Source organism: Coregonus lavaretus, assembly GCF_964263955.1.
Source record: "Coregonus lavaretus genome assembly, chromosome: 7".
In the NCBI taxonomy this organism is placed as follows: Eukaryota; Metazoa; Chordata; class Actinopteri; order Salmoniformes; family Salmonidae; genus Coregonus; species Coregonus lavaretus.
Window position 1 is genome coordinate 20,639,951 of NC_139994.1, and position 8,753 is coordinate 20,648,703.

An 8,753-nucleotide genomic window follows, 5' to 3' on the forward strand; every position below is an offset into this window, starting at 1 on the left:
GCACTCAGGGTGTGGGGTACTATGGTCAATGTCTCCACCTAGTGATGAAATACAGAAGTGGAACCAGTAAAAAACAATTGGAAAACTGGGCAAGCTTTTTTCAACTACAGTAGGTATAATTGATATACAACCATTACTATATAATATATGTTGAATATGTTGGGTATTGGAAAAATAAACAACAGGGCTAAGGAAAACTAGGGATAACAACAACAAACATCAAAAGCTTAGGCAAAGAGGTCTAACAACTGGTTTGGACAACAGTTCCCTCCATGTGTAAACAAGTAGTACAAATGGGATGGGGGGGGGGGGGGACCAACAAAGGGATGGGGCCCTTCACAAAAGCACACTATAGTTATTCTCTAGGTTAAGACCTCTGGGGACTAAAGTATCTAAGGAATGGATCCAGAACTTCTCTCTGGACCTATGGTGTTTGTCAACATCACCACCGCATTAATTTTTGCTGACTTGTTCAATTCTAAAATATATATTGATTCTGTCTGTGCTCTTTCTGAATAGATCAGATGAGAGGAAGGTACCTGTTTTGGTGACACGTACATCCAGGAAGTCTAGTCCTCCCTCGTCATGTTCCATAGTGAAGCGCAGGTGTCCTGTAATGGAATTATTCTGCAGAAGGCCGAAACGTCAATCTTTTAAACGGTCTTAATAAAACAAATAATTTTGAATGGTGAGCGAGAGGTGCGCCTTTTCCTTTCCAATGACTTCTACACATTTTTAGGTTGTACCTCGAATCACTATGGTTGAGCACCCTCCATGACTTTTTCTAAACTTTTCCAGGCCTGGAAAACACCATTTTAAAATGGCATGACTTTTCCAGGATATTCATGACCGTATGAACCCTGTAAAATTATGTGACCAACAGAAAATACTATTAATGTGTATAAAGAACGACAATTTTTCCTTTAGAGCTTAATTGAGGTGTGCAACCATTAGAGCTGGCACAATTACCGTATAACCGACGGTTATTAATGAAAACGTCATTAAAATAAAATAATTGTCCTAACCGTAAAAAAAAACATTTTTGGTTGTGGAACGAACAGCTGACTAAAGACGGGACAGCAGGGCATTCGTGTGGCAATTTGACTGGTAATTTGTCCAGTGATTTTTTGTCAACATTGAAAAAGTTAGCATGGAAAATAGATGCAACAATTGCCTACTGCTGTGTTTCCATTGAACTATCTTGTGTCGATAAAAACCGCTGGACGGACGCAATGAAGTCACACCTAAAAATAAAAACGTTTTAGCAAAAACCTAGGTGTCAAATAAAAATTGAATTGATTGAAGTGTTTCCTTCACCCTTTTAGGCAAATTCTGCATTAATAAATTAGCCTGTATGCCCTCCCACCTACAGTATCTGTTTAATGTCTCAGATATCCAGTGAAAGCCAGAATGGATAGAATGCAAAAATTTACTAATAAGCCTATTTGCCATAATTCTCATGTGCCAATAAATCGCCACGGTCTGTCCCATGGTGAAATCAGCACCCCTGTAGATCTGAAATAATTGGATGGTGAAAATTGGATCCAGTCAACCAGAAAAGCAAGGTGAAGCAATTCAGGCATTCTTGAACTGCAAAGAAACATTTTTATAGTGAAAAAAATTCCTTGATTTTACAAGCAGTAGGCATTTAGAATGGAAATAGCGGAACCCCGGCCTACGGGAGGTAAATCATTGGATCTGATTAATTTGATTAAATGCAATTCAATCTTTGAGGACTGCAACCATAGAAATATAAATGTATTAATGCCTAATAAGTTATTTTTTACTTCCCGTCTGGATATTTAGCTCACAGTCACCCTGTTTACATATAGGCCATGACATCAAGTGCCCCACGTACCTTCGACATTATCCAGCAACAATCATTTATTTGAAAAACACAGTTTCCATCATTTTGTCACAATAATGAAAGTGCACAGAATAATCCACGTTGAACGGATACTTTTTTTGCCGATCTTCCGAAAATGTATCCTATATCTGCTGTTCCCATTACACGTAACAATAACATTTTTGCAACATTGCTTTTGTCTTGTCTAATAAACCTGGGTAAATGGAAACCTGCCTATAGACTTGAATGGGGAGGGCAGTTCTAATCATTATATTTCTATGGCAGCACATGCAGTCAGGAGCGGCTGAGAGGAGAAAATGTACATTAATATATTGTTTTGCTATTCAAACGGCTATTACGGTGACCATGGTCATTTGGCTGGCCAATTACCATCATCCAAAATTCCATGACTGTCACAGCCCTAGCGACAATAGGAAGCCTATCGTCTCACAGCCAAGAGGCTATATTATTGAACATACAACTTCTGTAATAACGCAGCAAAATCATTTTCAAACATTTGCCAAAACGCAATTCGTGGGAAAACACAGTTCTAAAAGCGAACCTGATGGTTTATGTCACTGAAAGAGGGGAAATATAACTAGGATAGGTGTTGCTAATATGACTAGGATTGTGGTTTTAGCATGTGGACAATGAAATAAAGTTCATATGAAAACCAAAATAACAGGAGAGAAATGCTGGTTTCAATGGCAAATGAGTAAACCTTTATAAAATAATTCCATCAATGTTTATATGGTCGGATTTTGGCTAGGCTACTTGGAAGCAAGGTAAGACATCCCTCATAATAGAAGGTAAAATATCCAGTTTTCCAAAAATTAAGTATATGTTTTAAACATGCAAACTGCCTGCAGCTCAGATGAGTGGTGGGTGATTCCTGATAGTCTACCGTAGCCTTGAAAAAAACAACACCTTCAATGGAAATTTTTCACTGATAATTATTTTTAATCAAGGACTAGCCTTATTCTGGGTCTGGGAAACTGGTCTATGAAGTGATAACTAAATTGCAATATCAAATTTGAAAATGACATGCATTAAATCAAAGAAGAAACTAAATTATGGTTTTTATAACTGCTGTTGAAAAAATATTACTTGGCTGTAACATGATTAAAAAAAGAGCAGAAGACCTCAATCTGAGCCTTTTTGTAGTCCAGCTGTCTAGAAAGTCTCATATTGAAAAGACACAGATTTGCTCCCATTGGGCTTCACACAAAGCAATGGAAAGGGAAGAACCAATCAGTATCTGTATTTTGTGGAGTAGTCCTTAGGAGATACGACCAGACCTCGTCCTTTTCTCGCCCCTCTGTAAACGGTCTCAACAATGTCAATCATCTCCTGCTTGTCCTCCATGGTCCAGTTGATCTTGTTGTTGTTACCAGTCCCCAGATCTATCATGATGTGCTTGTTCCTGGAAGAGTGCAGAGGAGAAGGAATATGTTTCACAGAGTCATGCAGGACTAAAAAAAAGAGGGGAGCGCTCAGTCAACTGAAGTAGCGTGGGGCAATTGTTTTAAGACGGAGCATCCCGTAGCCCTAATTTAGACAACTTTATTAATCATTTAATTTATTAATAAGTCGGGTCTAAGGGCATTCCATAGCAACAGCTTGTGAGATTTCGCCCGACCCGTTGCTGTACCTGTTTTAGCAGCATGTGTCCCGTGTTGGATGGTATCCGTAATTGGTAGATGGTTTTGATGGAAACATCATCGTTTGTATTGCCAAGCGGTGCCCAAGAAAGTTTTAAATCCAATTGTTTGATGCTACCACCACCCACTCGAATCTAGCTGCAATACACATTTATATTATTTTGTTGACCAGTGCGTTTCAGCACTGTGTCCATTTTATGGCGGCAGGTAGCTTAGTGGTTAAGAGCGTTGTGCCAGTAACCGAAAGGTCGCTGGTTCTAATCCCCTAGCCGACTAGGTGAAAAATCTGTTGATCCTGCTGCTCGGGGTCAAGACCAACACAGTTCCTCCCCCATATCTCCCTCACTGCAGACAGTGTCCTCTCCCCTCCCATCTGGGGTAGCTGGGCTGGGGGGGCGCGGCCCGGGCTCACAGAGGGCTGTGTCGTGGAGGTAGCTGGGGGAATGTAACACAACGCCGTAGGTGACAGGGGAGCTGGGGAAAAGTCACACCCAGATGTGGGGGAGGGGGGGCAGCCATGAGTCTCTGCTGCTTTAACTGTTGGAGTAAAGGGTTTGTTGGGTTGAGTGAATGTGACATTAGGGGCCATGGTGACCTCCGGCCCTCCCTGGAAGCTCAGTGTGCCCCTATTTAGGTCTAACTGGCAGCCTGTGCTCCTAAGAAAGTCCAACCCCAGGATACAAGGGTCCTGCACAGCCGCCACCCACACAGGATGACGCACAGTCCTGCCCCCTACTGTCAGAGTCATTATTCCCTTCCCTTTCATGGGTGCCAGCTCACCTGTGACTGTGCGGAGCTGCACAGTTGTAGGCTCACACTGAGTCCAACCTGGCACAATATCTGGCCTCACCAGGGTTACTGTGGACCCAGTGTCCACCAGGGCGGAGCAGGGCACCCCCTCCACAGTGACAGGGACATGACAAAAGTCCCCAACACAGGTCCGGCCCACCACAACAACAGGCTCCATCCGCTTGCCCTCGTCTGCTTCTGGGGGAAGTGGAGCCTTGCTTCCCCGTCTGTGCCGGTGGGCTCCTCCTGAAGAAGATGGTGGTTGGGATAGAAAGCCAGGGGTCCGCACTACCCGGTCTATGCGGACCCCGAGCCGTTTCCCTGAGCTCTGGGGGACATGGGGCAATCTCGGCGCAGATGGCCTGGCTGGCCTGGCTGGCCACAACCCCAGCAGACCCTGGGACCAGGGCGTGTGTTTCGTGCCGCCTGTAGCGACACAGCACGAATGAGTTCTGTCATTTCAGCCACCCATGCAGGCTTTTCCGGCTCCGGGCTGCTCTGCCCCCCAGCTCGCACAGAGGGTCTGTCTCCCTGCACCCCCACCAAAGCCCCAGCTGAAGCCCCAGCCCACACCAGCTCCCTCTCCAAAGCCATCTCCAAGGCTACCTGCAATGACTCAGGATGAGCCAGCTGGGTCTGTATGCGCAGCTCCGTAGGAGAGAGCGCCTGTATGAACTGGTCCCGTGCTAGCTCGCTCTGCACGGAGGGGGGCATGTGAGCATATGCCCGCCGAGAGAGGCTCTCAATGTCATTAGCTAGCACCCGTAGAGGCTCTCCAGGCTGCCTGCGTCTATTACTCAGTTCGGAGCGCAGTAGCCCGGGCTGTACACACTGTCCATAGCGCCTCCTCAGTGCTCCCACTAAAGCACCATAATCACGTCTGTCCTCGGGGCTAATCAATATCAAACAGGCCAGAGCTTCATCCGTGAGGCATAAAGCCAACTGCAGTGCCCTATCTTCATCCGACCACCCCCTAAAATGAGCTAACAGTTCAAACTGAGCATGAAAAGCTTCCCAATCCGCCTTACCGGAATACTTCGGGGTCTTAACGGATACGGACGCAGCCGGGAACTGGGCGCCGCCATGTTTGTTTACATCCTGAGCCCCAGATTCTTCGTCCTGCCGCGTCGACGTCACCCCTTCGGTCCGCCCACCAGAATCCGCGCGAAACACAGTCGACGAAGCACTCATGCCCGCTTCAGCGGCCATCACTCTAACGTCCTCCCTCAAGCGGCCTCTGGGCTCCGATGCCCTGGCGATCTCCTCAGCCAGAACCCCCGACGTCCATGCACACGCACCTCCTTGGCCATAATCGTCCCCTACCTCCACCTTCACTTTCGGATTCCCTCGAAGCATCTTCAACCCCCGTTCTCACCTACGGTAGCTAGCCACAGAAGTCAGCTAGCTAGCTGGCTAACTTTTATCAACGTTTTTACTTCTGACACCAATGTAATGACCTGACTAGATCATAAAAGAACAACTGTCCAGACAGAGGATTGAGTTTACGAATGGACGGTTTATTAAACCAACTTTACACAGGCTACTGTTTGGCCGTAGCCCACGCCAAATAAATGAAAGATAACCCACAAGCCAATCGTGACCTTCTCTTGTGAAGCCCAGACGTAAAAAGAGAGAACAAAGGCTAAACCTGGTCTTAACTTCCAATGCTCCATCCCCCTGCCCAACCCCCCTCCACGCCACTCCGCCAACCGCCAGGATGCCCGGCATCAGAACATTCCAGGCATTCCCGTGATTGGCAGATAGCAGGTTGATTGACATGTCGGACCCCGCGAACACTAGGTACTAGTAGGTACAACACAACCATCTACTAGCCTAACACATAACACACAGCTGTCTGTGCGGGTCGCTACAATATAGCAAGCCACGGCCACGTGACTCACTGGCTGTAGGAGCTATCCATTTTCGTGAACAGGGTGTACACTGTACATGTACTATGAAATGACAACTCAGATAGCCATCTATTCAGGTTCTAAAGGTTCCATTTCTGGAACATCCATCTTTTCTGGTTCTGAAAATTCCTCTTCTGGAACAGACATTTCCAGTTCTGTTGGATCCCTCTCTGGAGAATCAGTCTGTAGCCATCTTCTCTGGTTCTGCAGCTTCCATCTCTGGGATGAGGTTGTGCTTAAGTTTCTTCAGCTCGGTCATGTTGAAGCACATGAAGATGGTAGGGCTGTTCCTCTGGATCACCTTTATGCACTTGGTGGCTCTAAGTTGGTGTGCTTCATCCCAAACAGAGCAGACATCTCAGCCCAGGTCAGCCACACTCTCTTGGAGAGCTCCTCAGACTCCTTCTTGATGGAGAACGGATTGGTGTGGAAGTATCTGGTGAAGAAGTCTTTACGCTCCTCAGAGGGGCGTTCCTCCATCCCACTGGGGTCCAGCACCAGCTGAATAGAGGGGTCTATCTGAACCTCAGACTGAGCAGCAGCTTGGGCCTGGGCTACGGCTGCCTGCTCTCGTTTCTCCTTCTCTCGTTGCTTACGGAAGGCTGCCCGGGCCTCCCTCTCTTTCTTGTTGGCTTCCCTGAAGGCCAGCCTCATTTTGCTCTGCAGCTCAGCAGGGGACTCAGGGGGCTGGGGGACGAAGGCCAGTGCTGCCATAGGGACGGGAGGGAGCTGGATGGAGTACAGACCTGGCACCAGGATAATCTGGTTAAGGGTCATGACATGCTGCTTGCATCCGTTGATGGGGGTGGGCAGGAGTCTGTCTGCGTCTTCAGGGGTCTTGGGTGCACGGCGGCAGCGCTGTAGATGGATGACTATAGCTCTCTGCGTAGTCTTTCCTGTGTAGACGCTGTTGCATTAAATGCATTTGAATGCTGCGGTCTTGAGGATGGCGTGGACGGTGGGCGCGATGCAGTGTTTCCCATTCAGATGGGCCTGGTAGTTCTCCACTATGACACACTTCTCTTCACAGAAGGGGCAGTCGGTCCGTGTTGTTTTACTGGGGTTCCGACACACTTCCTGTTTACCACCAGGCTGCATCTTGAGGAAGATCAAGTCTAGGGAATTGGTGACCAGAGCCAGTTTCAGCATCTCCCAGGATCTCTTTGGGGGCCCTGGTGTTGATGTCAACGTATGGGAACAAAAGGTTACCACTGTCGTCTGTATACAGTCTATACTCCCGTCTCTTCAAGTCAGAGTTGGCCTTCTGTGTGGGGTTGTGTTGTGTTTGTGTGTTCAACCAGTTGTTGGATGGAGTAGAACATCCCAGGACAGTAGAGGCAGTTGAGCCCGAGCAGCAGGTGTTCAAAGAGGCCCTTCTCAGACAGCAGGATCTTAGACATCAAAGATAGGGATGCAAACTTTGGTCAATTTAGCTGCCGACTAACCGACCCCCATTATCCGGTTAATAATTGGTTAAATTCATTAAACCGTAAAATCAGGGTTCATATACATTTTGATAGATGGAATTCCATGACTTTTCCATGACCAACAATTGATCCCATGTACCATCTCCTGTCATTGAGCAAGGCACTTACCCCCCCTTCTTATTGCATCTGAGCTCCTAGACTGTGCTGCTCTCCTTTTTCAAATATTTATCTTAGCTACCTTAAAAAGTGTTTACTTTGCAGCCTGACTAACATACACTACCAGTCAAAAGTTTGGACACACCTACTCATTCAAGGGTTTTTCTTTATTTGTGCTATTTTTTACATTGTAGAATAATATTGAAGACATCAAAACTATGAAAGAACACATATGGAATCATGTAGTAACCAAAAAAAAGTGTTAAACAAATCAAAATATGTAATATTTGAAATTCTTCAAATAGCCACCTTTTTCCTTGATTATATCTTTGCACACTCTTGCTATCAATCGCTAAAGAGTTAACTAGAGGGTACACTATGTTTTGAATTGGCTACCTAGTTAGTCTGTTCTCTATCATATTTTATAGGCTAGGCCTACCCTGCTGCTGCAATATCCGACTGTCTCCCACTCCTTGAGCAACGGCCCACTCGTCTCACACACATGCAGGTGATGCCCGCAAACACAGACGCGCTTAAGTGTCATTCCGATCCTGGTTGATATGTTGATTTTTATTTTATTTATCAAATATAAAAAAACTATGTGCCTGAATAAATTGCATTAACAGAAATTATCATTGGAAAGGAAAAGGCACAATGCTCGCTCACCATTAAAAATTCTTAGTTTTATTAAGCAAGTTTAAAAGATTGACGTTTCGGCCTTCATCAGAATAACCATAATGGGAATGGACAAGTTCATACAGGGCACGGGGAAGACAATTAGGGAGACAACTCTCTTCAGATGGGGTTGCTGAGAGAACGTGTGGTAGACCATACATGTTGGCACTCAGGGTGTGGGGTACTATGGTCAATGTCTCCACCTAGTGATGAAATACAGAAGTGGAACCAGTAAAAAACAATTGGAAAACTGGGCAAGCTTTTTTCAACTACAGTAGGTATAATTGAT